The sequence below is a fragment of the Schistocerca serialis genome, chromosome 4 (assembly GCF_023864345.2).
Source record: "Schistocerca serialis cubense isolate TAMUIC-IGC-003099 chromosome 4, iqSchSeri2.2, whole genome shotgun sequence".
NCBI classification, from domain to species: Eukaryota; Metazoa; Arthropoda; class Insecta; order Orthoptera; family Acrididae; genus Schistocerca; species Schistocerca serialis.
Genome location: NC_064641.1, coordinates 376,931,078 through 376,949,086, shown reverse-complemented (window position 1 = coordinate 376,949,086; position 18,009 = coordinate 376,931,078).

The window sequence follows — 18,009 nt, the reverse complement described above, 5'->3', positions numbered from 1 at the left end:
GCAGGTTCGAGTACTGCCACGGGCCTGGATGTGTGTGATGTCCTTCGGTTGGTTGGGTTTAAGTAGTTCTAAGTTCTAGGGGACTGGTGACCACAGCAGTTAAGTCCCATAGTGCTCAGAGCCATTTGAACCATTTTGAACCCTAGCTCGATATGTCGTGTGAGGTCCCTTTGGTTTGAAGCCACTAAGGTCTCTGCTCGAGTTCGTTGATGGGGACGTGGGGTGTTGTGGTGTGTCGAGTTGGCTAGTGGTAACGGAGCGAAGAGGATGGTCTGAGAGGTCAGCCGGCGAGTAAGGCGAGGACTTGCTGAAGCTTCTTGCCAACGGAGTCCGGCGTGTGGTTGTTGAGATATTTGTGGACTCATTTGAATCAGTGGCTGACTTCGAGGGCCCTCTTTGATATTAGCCTGCTCAGCCAGCTCTGGGATGTGGCACACAGATGAGAGAGCTGAATTCTGGGTCTCCTTTGGAACCGACAGGCTTCAGCTTCGATTCAAAACGGTTCAAATGGCTCTAAGCACTATGGGACATCTGAGGTCATCAGTCCCCTAGACTTAGATCTACTTAAACTAACTAACCTAAGGACGTCACACACATCGATGCCCGAGGCAGGATTCGAACCTGCGATCGTAGCAGCAGCGTGGTTCCCGGCTGAAGCGCCTAGAACCGCTCGCTCACAGCAGCCGGCAGCTTCGATTCGTGAAATCCAGTTAAGTTTTGTATTTTGAGGTCCTAGCTGCCATTATTGAATGCCTTCCTTTCTTTATATTTGGTAATTTTAGTTAACTGAAGCTGTTATTAAAGAAGATCTGCTTGTTTTCTATTTAGTAATTTTACTTAACTGAAGTTGGCCTGTCCGTTGCATTTAGTAATTTTGCGTAACTGAAGGTCTTGTCATTGAAGGCGTCCCTGTTTTCTGTTTGGTAATATTGCTTAACTTAAGCTGTTATCAAGAAAGAACTACCAGTTTTCTATTTACAAATTTTACTTAAGTCAAGCTGTTATTTTTGAAAGGCTGCCTGTTTTCTGTTTAGTAATTTCACGAACTCAAGCTGTTATTATTGAAGGAATGCCTGTTTTGCATTTGGTAATTTTGCTTAACTGAACCTGCTAGTGTTGAAGGCCTACCTATTCTTTTTTAATTAAATTAAGAGCCGTTTCACAATTTGGGTAAGCTGAAACTCTTATTAATTATGGCCTACCTATTTTATTTGTGCTGTGATTGAGATCTGTCTTACTCAGTCTGTGTTGTAATTTACTGAAATTACGATTGTTTCAGAAATATTTATGTCAACGAAGTAGTAACACAAAATGACACATGATGGTATGGGCCCTAACCTTTCGCCTTATATCCCTTTATCCATAATGTAAGTTTCAGGAAGGTTTACTAGATTTCCACGCAATGAAACATAATCATTCTATCAAGTCAGTGTAGAGCACTGTTGCGATCATCAGGAATCTGTTTGAGAGTATACTTACCTTTGGTAGAACAGAGTCTAAATTAATCATAGTAAATGTATTGGCTCCATACGCACTTAACCAAATCTGTGAGGAGCTGGAAGATGCATTGTACTCTTCAGTTATGCTGCTGCAAAAAGTGTTCTCTGTCAAAAGTGACTCATGGACTTATGGAAAGAATACGTTTAGCGAGGAAACTGTATATAATTATAACCAAGTCTCATTTTCAGAATACTTCATTTGTTGATTTTTATGAAATTCCACTTGGAAATTTCAAACTTCTGAATGACACACTTTCTTCTACAAAACATGAGAAGAAAGATTTTTCAAAAACTACACAGAGAGAAACTCCTTGGCCAAGTGAGAGCGAGAAATAAATAATCTCTCCAAGTAATATATTGTCTGCATGTGACAATAAACGAATAAAATATTTACTCAGTAAGTAACGGAAGGTATTTTGAAGTCTGAATTTTCATGTCTCTTTGGTTTTTGTTTTTGGAGTGCGAGTTTTAACAAGAAAGCACGATGATCTATGTAGTTGTTACGTAAAGTCAGTGTTTTCACACAAATGTACTATACAGGTATATTATTAATAAAAATTTTCACAAAATGTCTATTCATTTCAACTTAAAATTTGTGTCCCATATTTTTATTTGGGAAATGTGGTCACTCAATCTTACAGTGATCTAGTGCAAGATTCAGAAAATAATATGGCTTTCCTAACAGGGGCTCAGTAATCTTCAAGCCGTTGTTCCGCTTCTACTGGTAGCAGTGGCCCCTTGGGGCAGCCGATTGGAAGTTGAGAAACACTTGTTGGTCCGCCGACTGAGATGAAGAGCTGCTTGAGCAGAGAGGACGGTCAAGTGGGCCACTTGAAGCCTGCAGGAGCTCTGCACCCCTTCAGCCGTGTCTGACAGCGAATCACCGCCGACGTCTCTCAGTAAACACCGCCAAGTAGCTTCTGACAGCGATGGAAGTGCTAACAGCGATTCATCAAACTTCTTCATCAACAAGAAAGTGGCTCAAAATTCCGCCACGTTACTGAAAAAACGTAGAAAATAAGGGTCACAAGGGAAGTATTTCCGTCATTAATTTTTTATATTAACAACGGAGAGATGATACTGACAGGCTAGTGTCGGAATAATTAAACGTTTATTGGACACCATGGAAGCAAAGCAACGAATACTAATTAAACCACCCATGATAGCGCGCAGCACATCTAATGGGGACTATGTTTCAAGTATTGTGTTTAATAATATCAAAAATATATATATTCATTGACGACAGGTATTATACCGATTAAGATGACTCACTCGTTAGATCCTAGGGTTTTCTTTGGGGGGGGGGGGGGGGGGAATAGTGTCCCAGTCAATGCGTGACTACCAAAGTTTAACATTTTGAACGATATCTCCAAATCGATAAACACTAACTTCGGAATGGTTCGTTTCAGAAAGAGTACAGACCATTTCCTTCCTTCCTTCCCACCCTTTCTTCAGATTGCTCACTTGCTTCACCAGTTGTCTATGCGACGTTAAGTACGCTCTTCAAAATCGCTGTTCTACATGTCATTCGTTTGGAACTTCATAAACTATGGAGAATTTGTACTTGGCAAAACCATATAGAAAATATATCTTACATAGGCAGAATTCTGACGCCAAGCCGTAAGACTATCAGGATTGAGATACCGCCCAGAAAAACGAAAGAGGAGAACTTCTATGCCGCAATGACAAGGTACTATGCCCCGCTTTTCAGTATCATTTGTTTAATATTCAAATAAACACCGAACAGTGCCCCATAATGAATCACAACCTATTTAAATAAGGTGACCGTGGTGTCAAAGAAGAAAAAGAACGGTTATACAGTAATTCCAAGCAAAATAATGTGTTTGATATTCGTCACTCACTAACAAGCACATAAAATATTACACTAACTGATACAGTTCAACCGAATAACTTTAATACGTGGACTTATCCTCCATTGGTGACTTGAAATTTGCTACCTGTCGTTTTTTATTACTAGGTCATGATACACAAGACCATTGACACATCGTCTTAATTACTTGACATAACAATGCATTTCGGGGGCCAAGCTCTATTCGCCTATCTGTCAGTGTTAACCCTAAGTAGACATGCAGCTAAGAAGCACATAACATCAAAAACTGAAAACAAACTAATTAATTGGACATAAAGTCCGCGTCTTACTCAAAAAAAGGCAACACTAGATACCAGGCTCCGCTTTTCTATGTTGCCGGGCTTCCACCAAAGCGATCCTACCCAGTAGTGGTAAACACCAGCCATACCACCTACCGGTCCCATCAGCTGCCTCTCCGTACAACGGTTACTGCAGAAAACATTTAGGCCAATACGACTCCAACAAACTGCACTGAGCCATTAGCCGTTCCGTAGCGTTCCAAAGATGTTGCAAGAGACACAAAGAGACAGATTACCTATTCGTATGTACCGTAGTAACCCTAATCGTAAAAAATATAAAAATATCTAAGAAACCACTAATGAATCTGTGTCACTGTCAACCGTATCTAAAAAAACGATGCATCACGAAAGAATTGTCCGAAAGGCGCGGCAATCAATTAATTACAGTTTCAGAAAAACTGGCTGCTTTACTTAAGAGAAAGATCTTCAAAAATTGAGGAAGCAATAAGGCGATGGTCATCCTCTGTAAGTGTAAATGTCGTGTGACGAGGGCCTCCCATCGGGTAGATCGTTCGCCGGGTGCCGGTCTTCCGATTTGACGCCACTTCGGCGACTTGGGCGCGATGAGGAGGAAATGATGATGATTAGGACTACACAACACCCAGTCTCTAATCGGAGAAAATCTCCGACACGGCCGGGAATCGAACCCGGGCCCATGGGATTAACATTCTGTAGCTCTAACAACTCAGCTACCGGGGAGGAGGGGGGGGGGGCAGAGGTCCTCCTCTGGTCCTTATGAAAGCAGTTATTCGGCTTGGCATTGTTTGATGGATTTGTTGGATGTCCTCCTATGGGGTATCGTGCCACATTCTGTCAAGTTGAGGCGTCAGATCGTCAGAATTCCGAGCTGGTTAGTGAGTCCTACCCTCAATGCTCTCAGTCGGGGAGACATCTGGCGACGTAGCTGGACAAGCTAGGATTTGGCAGGAACGAAGGCAGGTAGTAGAAACTCTTGCCGTACGTGAGTGGTCATTATTTATATGAACGTTAAGCCCAGGATGGCTTACCGTGAGAGGCAGTACAACAGGGCGTAGAATTTCGTCGACATGCCCCTGTGCTGTAAGAATGTGGCAGATGATCAAGCAAAGCAATCCTGCTACGAAGGAAAGTGGCGTTACAGACAGCCACTCCTGGTTGTCAGACTGTATGGCGGTAGGGATCCTACCGATGTCTGTGGCGTCTCCAGACAGGTCTTCGGCCTGGATACGCGGTGTCACGAGTGTAATTGTCTTCAGTGATGAGTCCCTCGTCCAACAGAGCCCCGATAACCAGTGGAGACGTGCCTAAAGACATCCCGGATGGAAGTCGGGTACCAACCAGTCTGTCGTCCGCCATACGGCCGAGAGTCTGGAATGACGGTCTGGGAAACCGTTTCTTAACATAACATGACCCCGTTGGTTGTCATATGCGGCACCCTTACAGCGCAGCAATATGTTGAAGGTATTGTACTCTTCGTTTTGTTGCCCTTCATGGGAAACCATCCTGGACTTTGTAACACCGGAAACGCAGGGTGCATGGCACCTGCTACCGATATATAATTTTTTTTAATTGTATCTAAATATTTGTAATTTAAATGCTTTCTTTTAATAAGTAAGTACATTGCTTCACTGTATGTGTACTTTTATGTAGAAGTCTGATGACGTTTTATTGTATTTATCTGTGGTTTACTGGGAAACTTATAAGTTCTGCGAAAAAGCCAAAGGAATTGTTATTTGCATCGACTAGCAACGATAATAGCAGTGCTTGTGTGTTGTAAAATCTTTGGGTAGGGGTTGTCGTGCAGAGAGCGCGGAGAGTAGGGGGTGACGGATTCCAGTGCTTGTAGTGTGCGTGTATGGTGTTAACGCTTCTGCAGTAGAGAGTACCATTTCGGCGGCATCATGTACGCGCGCCGGCCAAATGACTAGTAGCAGGAGGAAGGACAGTGGACGGGCGCAAGAAGCTGTATTAATTGTGATTGGCAGTTCCTGTAAATAGCCGCAGCCCCACAAGTCGCTACCATCTTCAACAACAGCAGCAGTTCCAGCAACACAGATTCCTCGTCGGCTCCGAGTTCCGTCGCACGCACAGCACTGAAGTAAGACTGTTCATTGGTAGAAAGTATTAACGGCAAATCCAGAAGCACAATTGAATGCTATTTGAGTAATGAACTTTATTTAGGTTTTTTTTTTTTTTTTTTTGTCCTCAGTCTACTGACTGGTTTGATGCGACCCGCCACGAATTCCTTTCCTGTGCTAACCTCTTCATCTCAGAGTAGCACTTACAACCTACGTCCTCAATTATTTGCTTGACGTATTCCAATCTCTGTCTTCCTCTACAGTTTTTGCCCTCTACGGCTCCCTCTAGTACCATGGATGTCATTCTCTCATGTCTTAGCAGATGTCCTATCATCCTGTCCCTTCTCCTTATCAGTGTTTTCCACATATTCCTTTCCTCTCCGATTCTGCGTAGAACCACCTCATTCCTTACCTTATCAGTCCACCTAATTTTCAACATTCGTCTATAGCACCACATCTCAAATGCTTCGATTCTCTTCTGTTCCGGTTTTCACACAGTCCATGTTCCACTACCATACAATGCTGTACTCCAGACGGACATCCTCAGAAATTTCTTCCTCAAACTAAGGCCGGTATTTAATATTAGTAGACTTCTCTTGGCCAGAAATGCCTTTTTGGCCATAGCGAGTCTGCTTTTTATGTCCTCCTTGCTCCGTCCGTCATTGGTTATTTTACTGCCTAGGTAGCTGAATTCCATAACTTCATTGACTTCGTGACCATCAATCCTGATGTTAATTTTCTCGCTGTTCTCATTTCTACTACTTCTCATTACCTTCGCCTTTCTCCGATTTACTCTCAAACCAAACTGTGTACTCATTAAGTAATCAGTTAAATTCAGGGCGATTGTGTCCTCATTGCCCCCAGACATTGCTAACAAGCAGGGTCCTTGTTCCCTTCTTTCCTTACATGCTAATAGAAGTTTGAGAATCTATCACTAGAAGAAATACAAACCTAAAGAAAAGTGCAGAAGTTTTATTTATTTTACATATGGCTTACAGCACATGGCTTATTGATTTGGTACGTATTCTAATATTTAATTCTGTTCAAGTCAGTAAAAATGGATCAGTGTTCTGATAATAATATGAAATCCAATTTGAATATTAAGGAACTGCAAAGTAGAAAGTGCTTGCCTTTCTCGAAATTTCTTTGATTACATTATGTTGAGGTCTCTGAAAGTCATTGTTCACGTAACGAAGTTCAATACTGACATACAGTTTAAGCGGATATTTTCAAAGCATTACTCGATTGAGTTTTTCAAAATTTAATGACAAACTTAACGTAAAAGTGACTTCTCAGTTATTTTTATCATTGCACACTCATTTAAAATTAGTGCCAAAAAACGTGACAACCTTCAGTTGCCACAACAGTGTTCTATAATAAATGTTTTTCTTTCCCATCATCTTGTACAGGATTTTGGATGTAAATCGCCCTAGTGGGCTGGCGACCGTAATTATTTCCTTTTCGTTCATTAGTGTAACTTTTGATTTCATGATCAGTGGTACCCCTTTTCATTCCAGTGTTGTACGTGAGTGAATGCAAAAAATAACTTTTATTTTTCCAAATTGTAGCCTTGTTCGGTTTAATTACTTTTTTATTTTTAGTATTCTTTTCTTTCAGAAAGATTGGTTGTACACTTTTCCCCTACTTATCGCTATTACTTCTTCGGGAATGATAGCCTTACCCAATCAGAAAAATTCCATTAGGTATACATGCGATCCACGGCCATATTTCATATCGCAAGCAGGATGAGTCGATTATTAAGGGGGAGGTTACAACTTACGTTTCAGTAAGATAATGCCTACCTGTACACGGCGAGAGTTTCCACTGCTTGTTCTCGCGCTTGCCTTACATTTCCGCCGGCCGCTGTGGCCGAGCGGTTCTAGGCGCGTCAGTCTGGAACCGTGCGACCGCTACTGCCGCAGGTTCGAATCCTGACTGGGGCATGGATGTGTGTGATTTCCTTACGTTAGTTAGGTTTAAGTAGTTCTAAGTTCTAGGGGACTGCTGACCTCAGATGTTAAGTCCCATAGTGCTCAGAGCCATTTGAACTATTTTGAACTTACGTTTCCTCTTCCTCCTCTGGGTGAGACGAGTCACCATCTTATTAATAATATCGACTTCATTTGTCCATCTGTTGCATTCATTGGTTCATTAACTGCACCGATCATTAGGCTTCTAAATGCCACTTTTTTATAAACTTGTGGGTACCAACACTGGTTCGACACCACAATGTCCCCTGCTGTTGGTTATATGAAGATCCTGAAGGAATGCGATTGGTCTTGCTTCATTACCTCAAGGTCCAAAGAGGATACCACCATTAAGGTCGAGATCTACGTGATTTCAATTTTCTTATGTAACCCATTAAATATACCAACTGTTTTTTCAATGTCATCCTCAGTTCCATCAACAAGCAATGAAGTGTTGTCGACGTAACATTTATGTTGCACTATCTTTTCCACTAAGAGATCTTCAGGTTAACACACCAACTTGGGGAACGAGTGGCAGGACAGACGGCTTAGACCCGCTTAGCGACCTTACGGTTCCTTGGCAAGTACTTTTGCTAAAGTACGATTGTGGAAGTTGTTGTGTATTATAGCGTAATAACCTCTTTGTTTGCACACAAACATCCCAATAGATGAGACGACTGATGTTATCTCAAATAACGTTCTCAATCGTAAAAGGTCTTTAGAGAGAAAACTGTTGAGTTTACAGAGCTGCTGTGGCTTGCCACTGATGGTAACTATTTATCATTTAACAATAAATTTTATATCCAGAAAAATTCACGTGCCGTGAAGTCAAGCATTTCACGCACAATTGCAGATATTTTTACCAATAACGTGGAACCCAATTTTTAAAATCTGACGGTCGTTTAATGGAGAAGGTAAGATATTATAAACGCTAAGTTGATGACGTTTGTTGCTCTAAGATGGAACTCAGGACGACGTCGGTAAAATATTCAGTTAATGTAATTGGTCCCATAAGAAACTGGCTTCACGGTAGATCTAGATATTGATGGTGATATTCTTTTGACCTTGAGGTAATGAGTAAAAACAAATCACATGCCTTCAAGATCTGTAGGATACCAATAGCAACAGCTATTGTGAATGTGAATCAGTATAGCCTCTGGCAAGCCTACAAAAAAATCAGCATTTAGAAGCTTATTGATCAGAGCTATTAATGCACCAGTGAATGAAATAGATACGTGATATGAATTAAGTATTATTAAACAGATAGCAATAAATAACGTGTATGTTGTAAGGATAATAAACGTCTGAAACAAATGTGCAAGACGAAACGCAAAGAAGAGATGTCTAGGATTGAAATATCGTTGCACCGTATTTTTGGAAAATTTTAACGGAAATTGTGGAACATTATTAAATCATACAATATCAGGTTGAAATTTACAATGAACAAATAAATAAATATGCATTGAGACTGGTCACTAGCTAAAAGGGATAGGAAATGTTTTAGAGCCGGTGCACATTGAGACGAAAGGAACAAAATTTGAGCTTCTTGACGAACTTGAAATACCAACTCACCGAGTTAGGTTCGATAATGCACTTAATATACAAATAGGCGGCAGTGATAATGCTTTCATCATTGGTTTCTTGGATATTTGAAAGACTGTCATTAGTATAGTGAACTTTTCTGCACGGGTAACCATTAGTATGTTGCCTTTTCATGTGCCTTGTAGTAACTTTGTAATGCATAGGAATCGCTGATGACTAAGTGCAGTGTGATGGAGACGTGTGGAACTACACAGGACAGAGAGTCAGCTGATGGGACATGCAATTGATGAGACTATTATCTACCACATCATGAAAGAAATGTTTTGGTGCGTAAGGGGTCACGTGGGTGACCAGAGAAAGAAACTGGTGTTGCCTTTTTTAAATTATGACGAGGAATTTATGTATCAATAAAATTATTTGTTTCTAGTTTTTGACTTTGGGTGCTTTTTAGGTACATGTTTATATAGGGTTACCACAGACAGCCAGATGATGGATGATGGAAGCTTGACTCATCCAACCCCCTCCCGTCCAGAACACATTGCTAAGGATTGTGATATTGACATTAGTGGTTATATGTTAAGAGAATATGAGCTATGTGCGAGCCATATCAGAGTTGCGATATCGATAGCACCCCTCTGTGGGAACGTCTTTGCGCAGTTGCTGGGTATCCAGGGGATGTTCTTCCGCAATGGGGCTGTGATGTGACCCTCAGCAGCGACATATGATCGTTCATGCCTACGTTTCTAGCAATTTTAGACTTAGAGAAGCTTTTGGCATTGTTGACTGGAATACTCTCTTTCAAATTCTGAAGGTGGCAGGGGTAAAATACAGGGAGCGAAAGGCTATTTAAAATTTGTACAGAAACCAGATGCCAGTTATAAGGGTCGAGGGACATCAAAGGGAAGCAGTGGTTGGGAAGGGAGTGAGAAAGGGTTGCAGCCTCTCCTCGATGTTATTCAGTCTGTATATTGAACAAGCAGTGAAGGAAACAAAAGAAAAATTCGGAGTAGGTATTAAAATCCACGGAGAAGAAATAAAACTTTGAGGCTCGCCGATGACATTGTAATTCTGTCAGAGATAGCAAAGGACTTGAAAGAGCAGTTGAACGGAATGGATAGTGTCTTGAAAGGAGGATAAAAGACGAACATCAACAAAAGCAAAACGAGGATAATGGAATGTAGTCGAATTAAGTCGGGTGATGCTGAGTGAATTAGATTAGGAAATGGTACACTTAAAGTAGTAGATGTGTATTGCTATTTCGGAAGCGAAATAACAGATGATGGTCGAAGTAGTGTCGATATAAAATGTAGACTGGCAATGGCAAGGAAAGCGTTTTTGAAGAAGAGAAATTTGTTAATATCGAGTATAGATTTAAGTGTCAGGAAGTCGTATCAGAAATTATTTGTATGGAGTGTAGCCATGTATGGAAGTGAAACATGGACGATAAATAGTTTGGATGAGAAGAGAATAGAAGCTTTCGAAATGTGGTGCCACAGAAGAATGCTGAAGATTAGATGGGTAGATCACATAACTAATGTGGAGGTATTGAATAGAATTTCGGAGAAGAGATGCTTGTGGCAGAACTTGGTTAGAAGAAGGGATCGGTTGGTAGGACATGTTCTGAGGCATCAAGGGATCACCAATTGAGAATTTGAGGGCAGCGTGGAGGGTAAAAATCGTAGAGGGAGACCAAGAGATGAATACACTAAGCAGATTCAGAAGGATGTAGGCTGCAGTAGGTACTGGGAGATGAAGAAGCTTGCACAGGATAGAGTAGCATGGAGAGCTGCATCAAACTAGTCTCAGGACTGAAGACCACAACGACAACGTGCCATACGTTGAAAGCATTGGCTTATTAGAGGCACAGTTTGCTGTTAGGGGTACGCTGTTGCTGGGAACGTGTTTACCTCCTCACCGGCTGATCAGTGAGATAGAAGCAGCAGCCTGGCCGTAGGACTCCTGATGCTGAAACGAATCCCAGCCACAAGCGGCTAGCCCCTCAACTTTTTGACTGACTGGAACGTGGCCTGGAATTTCTTATCCGAAGAATGTTGGAATTCACAGGTTCGAATGCTGCCTCGGGCATGGATGTGTGTGATGTCCTTAGGTTAGTTAGGTTTAAGTAGTTGGTGAGTTTGTTTAGGGGACGGAGACCAGACAACGAGGTCATCGGTCGTTTAAGTAGTTCTAAGTTCCAGGGGACTGATGACCACAGCAGTTAAGTCCCATAGTGCTCAGAGCCATTTGAACCATTCTGAATGTAGCAATTTTTATGGTGAGCATCTACCTCCGTCACTAGGCAGGACCTGAACCTGTTAAACAGGTTGGTTAAACACATTTCTTGGGTCTCCGTCGTCCTGGTTACGTCGCACCTTGCGACTGTGTTTCCTGCGTCATGCACACTACTAGGCGACAGTGTTCTCGGCAGTTATTTGTATTAGGCTGTTTGCGGCCGTTTTCGGTATGGATCGTGAACTGCTATGCATGCGTGTTATTTCTTGAATTTTCTTGTTAACAGCAACAGCCAAGCCGCTGCAGTACTTATTGACGGTGTTTAGCTCGTTGGTGCTCACGCAAGTCCCGCGTTTTAAGTTGTTTTCTTTTAGTGAGCTGTGTTCCTAAGAGATTTGTTTAAAAACTTCCCTGTGTATGCTGTCGAATTAATTTTTGCGTGTGGGCCGGTATTAGAAGGAACTTTACTGATGTAATTAAATACAGTATGGGGCATATACAGTTGGCCAAGATGAGTGAATACGATTGAACGTGAATTTGTAGGAGATTAACGGAGGAGGAAAAGACCTGCAGTCACTTTCAATAGGATGGAGCAACTATCCACACAGCCGGTCGAAACCTGAAACTTGAACCTCATTTACGCAATCTTCACGCCTGACATAGTTGTTAGGAGAGGTCAGTCTGGTCGCAATACCAGCTGGCCAGCCAGATCCCCTGACCTGTCAGCGGGCGATTACTCTGTGTGGGGAGCCCTCAAGTCTAAGGTATACCGCAACAACCCTCATAGTCTTCAAGAACTGCAGCAGAACGTTTCAGATGAGACTGCAGCAATTTCAGCCGTCCAGCTGCGGTCTGCCTTCAGCAACTTGTTGACCAGGTCCAAAAAGTGTCGATAGATAAATGGTGGTCAGTTTCAACATCTGCTGCAGGAAGGTTAGCATTGTATTTCCTTTCCTCTGCTGTGATTCTTTGTATCCTGGAATTCTGTTCTCAGGGCGACTATTATTTGCTTCACCCTGTATGTTGCATGGGATCATAGGACTATTACTATTGTTGTTATTGGCTGTACATGGTAAAGAGGTCTGGTGGGGGACCTCGTATTATAGTTCTAGGTGCCTACTATCAGGCACCTCAATCGACAACTAATTATAACCAGAGCCATAACGACTACCATTCAGTTTCGAAGGCTAATAGAGGGATCTGTCTCCTTTTATTAAAGCAGCTGGCCAGCTAGACACATTTTGTGCTTCTATTGCAGTTTTTGAAGGTTTCAGCCATGTTTTGGTTGACATACACCCTCTGTGACATTGTCAACATTTTCTGTTGTTATCTATTGTTCTGCCTCCCTCTGCCAGCCCAATGGCGAAAATTAATTTAAGGATTATGTTGTTACTGTTCCTGGCCGTACAACGTAGTTAACTGCCAATTTTTTAATTTGAGTAGCAATAAGGTTTTATTTTTTTTAATTAATCTTATGCTGCGGCAAGGCGTTTTGACCGATTTCTTAATTTGGTGGCAGAAGGTGTTTTGCATATCTAGATTCCAGGTTGTAATATCCAATTAGTGACATGTATTTGCTACTCCACTGTTGATTATTAATGTTGTAAAGGCACTTTTTCTAAGCCTAATTGTCTTTGGCTGGTGATGGTGTTACAGTCTGGTTAAAGAAAGTAAAATAAATATGTGCTGATATTTTCTTGGTGCAGTTTGCATTCTCTAGCTTGTACCTGGCCGTTGTCGGCGAATTCTGACTTAAAACTGTTTCTTCTCATCCTCACTGGGCCTTAAATGTAGGAAATTACTGGTAAGCTATTTTTTTTTTTTTTTTTTTTTGGTCATCAGTCTACTGACTGGGTAGATGCGGCCCGCCACGAATTCCTTTTCTGTGCAAGCCTCTTCATCTCAGAGTAGCACTTGCAACCTACGTCCTCAATTATTTGCTTGATGTATTCCAATCTCTGTCTTCCTCTACAGATTTTGCCCTCTACAGCTCCCTCTAGTACCATGGAAGTCATTCCCTCATGTCTTAGCAGATGTCCTATCATCCTGTCCCTTCTCCTTATCAGTGTTTTCCACATATTCCTTTCCTCTCCGATTCTTCGTAGAACCTCCTCATTCCTTACCTTATCAGTCCACCTAATTTTCAACATTCGTCTATAGTACCACATCTCAAATGCTTCGATTCTCTTCTGTATCGGTTTTCCCACAGTCCATGTTTCACTACCATACAATGCTGTGCTCCAGACGTACATCCTCAGAAATTTCTTCCTCAAATTAAGGGCGGTATTTGATATTAGTAGACTTCTCTTGGCCAGAAATGCCTTTTTGGCCATAGCGAGTCTGATTTTGATGTCCTCCTTGCCCCGTCCGTCATTGGTCATTTTACTGCCTAGGTAGCAGAATTCCTTAACTTCATTGACTTCGTGACCATCAATCCTTATGTTAAGTTTCTTGCTGTTCTCATTTCTACTACTTCTCATTACCTTCGTCTTTCTCCGATTTACTCTAAGACCATACTGTGTACTCATTAGACTGTTCATTCCGTTCAGCAGATCATTTAATTCTTCTTCACTTTCACTCAGGATAGCAATGTCATCAGCGAATCGTATCATTGATATCCTTTCACCTTGTATTTTAATTCCACTCCTGAACCTTTCTTTTATTTCCATCATTGCTTCCTCGATGTACAGATTGAAGAGTAGGGGCAAAAGGCTACAGCCTTGTCTTACACTCTTCTTAATACGAGCACTTCTTTCTTGATCGTCCACTCTTATTATTCCCTCTTGATTGTTGTTCATATTGTATATGACCCGTCTCTCCCTATAGCTTACCCCTACTTTTTTCAGAATCTCAAACAGCTTGCACCGTTTTATATTGTCGAACGCTTTTTCCAGGTCGACAAATCCTCTGAAAGTGTCTTGATTTTTCTTTAGCCTTGCTTCCATTATTAGCCGTAACGTCAGAATTACCTCTCTCGTCCCTTTACTTTTCCTAAAGCCAAACTGAGCGTCACCTAGCGCATTCTCAATTTTCTTTTCCATTCTTCTGTATATTATACTTGTAAGCAGCTTCGATGCATGAGCTGTTAAGCTGATTGTGCGATAATTCTCGCACTTGTCAGCTCTTGCCGTCTTCGGAATTGTGTGGATGATGCTTTTCCGAAAGTCAGATGGTATATCGCCAGACTCATATATTCTACACACCAACGTGAATAGTCGTTTTGTTGTTAGAAATTCTGATGGAATGTTATCTACCCCTTCTGCCTTATTTGACCGTAAGTACTCCAAAGCTCTTTTAAATTACGATTCTAATACTGGATCCCCTATCTCTTCTAAATAGACTCTTGTTTCTTCTTCTATCACATCAGACAAATCTTCACCGTCATAGAGGCTTTCAATGTATTCTTTCCACCTATCTGCTCTCTCCTCTGCATTTAACAGTCGAATTCCCGTTGACTCTTAATGTTACCACCGCTGCTTTTAAGCTCTTATGGGACCAAATTGTTGAGGTCGTTGGTCTCTAAAGTTACACACTACTTAACGTAACTTCAATTAAGTAACGCTAAAGACAACTCAAACACCCATGTCCGAGGTAGGACTCGAACCTCCGACGGCTGGAGCCGAGCGAACCGTGACAAGGCTACTACGTGCAGATCCTTAAATGTAGTCCAGTCTGTGTAATTCAAATACAATTTTGGGGGTGCCTTAATTATACCATACTTGCATTTGGCCGTAAATATTGTTCTATTATTCTTCGTAACATTATTTATTAATTTCGCGATTGGTCCTCGTCATTCTCAACATTTTACGACTCTTTTATTCTTTCCTTTTTCGTCTTTTAATACTGTGGTGAGTCGTTGAAAGTTCTATTAAGATTGTATTTGTCGGTAGAGCTAAAAGAAAGAACAGCAACGAACGGTCTTCCTAAATTACTTTCTCGGCGGGGAATTGTAACATCAGTATACATTTATTCTGCCTTGCAAGGAGATTTCTCGAGAAACATGAGAGCTTCCGTATTGAGTGTTTACTATTTGTTTATGTGGTGACTCTAAGTATTAACAGATTTATGTCAAAACTTCATATGTTTTTATCATCCCATCACCTTACGACTTACCCTGCCAGATCCCTACCACCTCATGTTTATAGGGATTATCTTCACAGCTACTACCTGCATCCTTAACATAGAAAATATTAGAGTGAAAGAAGTGACCTTATGCTGATTGTATCATCGCTGCCGTCAGTGAATGCAGGTCCCCCTCAACCACTCTCTACGAAGGGAGCTGCGTGCAGTGGGCATTTAGAGTCTTGTTACCTCGTTAAAAGCCAGTGGCCACTGCGGTGCAACAAGCTGACATCTTCAGTGGGACAAACAACACAGAAACTGAACTAGATACGCCTAATGTAGACCGGCGAGTCACGGTTTTGAGTGGCACAAAGCGTCGAATTCTTAGATAACAGAATGATGTGTTTATCCCGCAGTGTGATCCATGGTGGAAGTGATACTGTGTTATTTCTCGCAAGAAGATATGTGCCCACTGCAGGAGACACAATAGCGATTAAATATGCTTCCGGCACACCATATGCGAATGGGATGGCATGAAGCTGTAACAACTGGCACAAGGGAAAGTACCCCTGCCATGCACTTCACTGTTGTTTGCAAGGAAGGATGTAGATGTATATATTTAAGCCATATAGCAGTTTTTCTTCGTTATTAATTCTACTTACGTGTTGTAAAGACAGAAACTGGGGAATGATTGCATCCTAACTGGTCGGATGAATGTTCGGTAATTCGGATTCCGCTCCTTTCGAATGCGAGTCCTAGGTGCCTATAACCGCGTTAACGTATTCAGTGTTTGAAACTGATTCAACACGTGGAGGTGTATAAGACTACATGAAGCAATGACGATCACTTACTATTTATATATCCACCCCTAACATCTCAGTGACAACCACATTTGACACATGCCTGTTCCTCTAGTTTTCTCTTATATCAGTATTTTGTCCCTATCACTTTCTTTCAAGATAAAAAATCTGCGCATTTACTTCTTCGTTTACGTACGTCAGTCCACATGAATAATTTCGTGTAATAAACTTAACATTCTATGATTTTTTTTTTTTTTTTTTTTTTTTTTTTTGCCTCTTTGCTGGTAGCAGACTAGGAAAACGCAAGGAAAGTATCTCGCGATTCTCGCCTTCGGTGCATTACGCCACCATTGTGCCTTCAAACACCTGAAAAGCCGATTAAAATTCCGTACCCTCTTCGAAACTTTAACTCGCTTCCTGTATTCTGCTAAGTAGGTATTATAACAAAGTTTGAATTTCGACCATCGATCCTTCTCCTTCATAAGTAATGAGCTATTAAGCTGACTAGCCGCCCTCAAGTCGGCAGACGGTCCTTTCTCAAAACGTTGATTGATAACAATGAATAACAGTTGTGAATATTTTTGTTCACGAGTTCTATACTATATGTCAATCAAATGTACTGTGTTTGGTGAGAATGCTTCGGATCACCAGAAGAATGGAAAAACTGGTAGAAATGACCTCGGGAAACATTAATTTGGATGGCTGAGAAATGTAAAAACACACCAGGCGATACCGACTCTCCGGCTTACCGCATGTAATAGGTTAGAGAAAAGCAAACCTATGTCTATAGCATTTGTGGAATTAGAGAAGACTATTAAAAATACTGACCCGAGTATAGTCTTTGAAATTCTGTAAGTGGCAGTCATAATATACAAGGATAGACACTTTAATCACAACTTGTGCAGAAACAATTAGGTAGGCTGTTTAAGTTTTTATATTGGTAACGCCACGTAGCGCTCTGTATGTGCTGTGTGCAGTCTGTGGCTGGTTTGCATTGTTGTTGGAATATCTGCCATTGTAGTGTTGGGTAGTTGGCTGTTAACAGCGCGTAGCGTTGCGCAGTTGGAGGTGAGCCGCCAGCAGTGGTGGATGTGGGGAGAGAAATGGCGGAGTTTTGAAATTTGTAAGACTGGATGTCATGAACTGCTATATATATTATGATCTTTGAACACTATTAAGGTAAATACGTTGTTTCTTCTCTATCAAAATCTTTCATTTGCTAACTATGCCTATCAGTAGTTAGTGCCTTCCGTAGTTTGAAACTTTTATTTAGCTGACAGTAGTGGCGCTCGCTGTATTGCAGTAGCTTGAGTAACGAAGATTTTTGTGAGGTAAGTGATTTGTGAAAGGTATAGGCTAATGTTAGTCAGGGCCATTCTTTTGTAGGGATTATTGAAAGTCAGATTGCGTTGCGCTAAAAAAATATTGTGTGTCAGTTTAAACACAGTCATGTATAATTGTTCAAAAGGGGACGATTCATATGTCGACCCTTAGCCGAGGATACCTCACTGGAATCTTCCGATTTTTTTCTTGTAGTTTGTATAATTAGTGTAGCCTTTGTTTATTGCTAGCACGTAATCATAGAGAAAATTTCCTTTGTAATTGTAGTTTTTCATTGTTGTACAGTAAAACAGTTGTGACATGCATGTAGATTTGCACCAAGTATTTCGCAGCTGCGCTT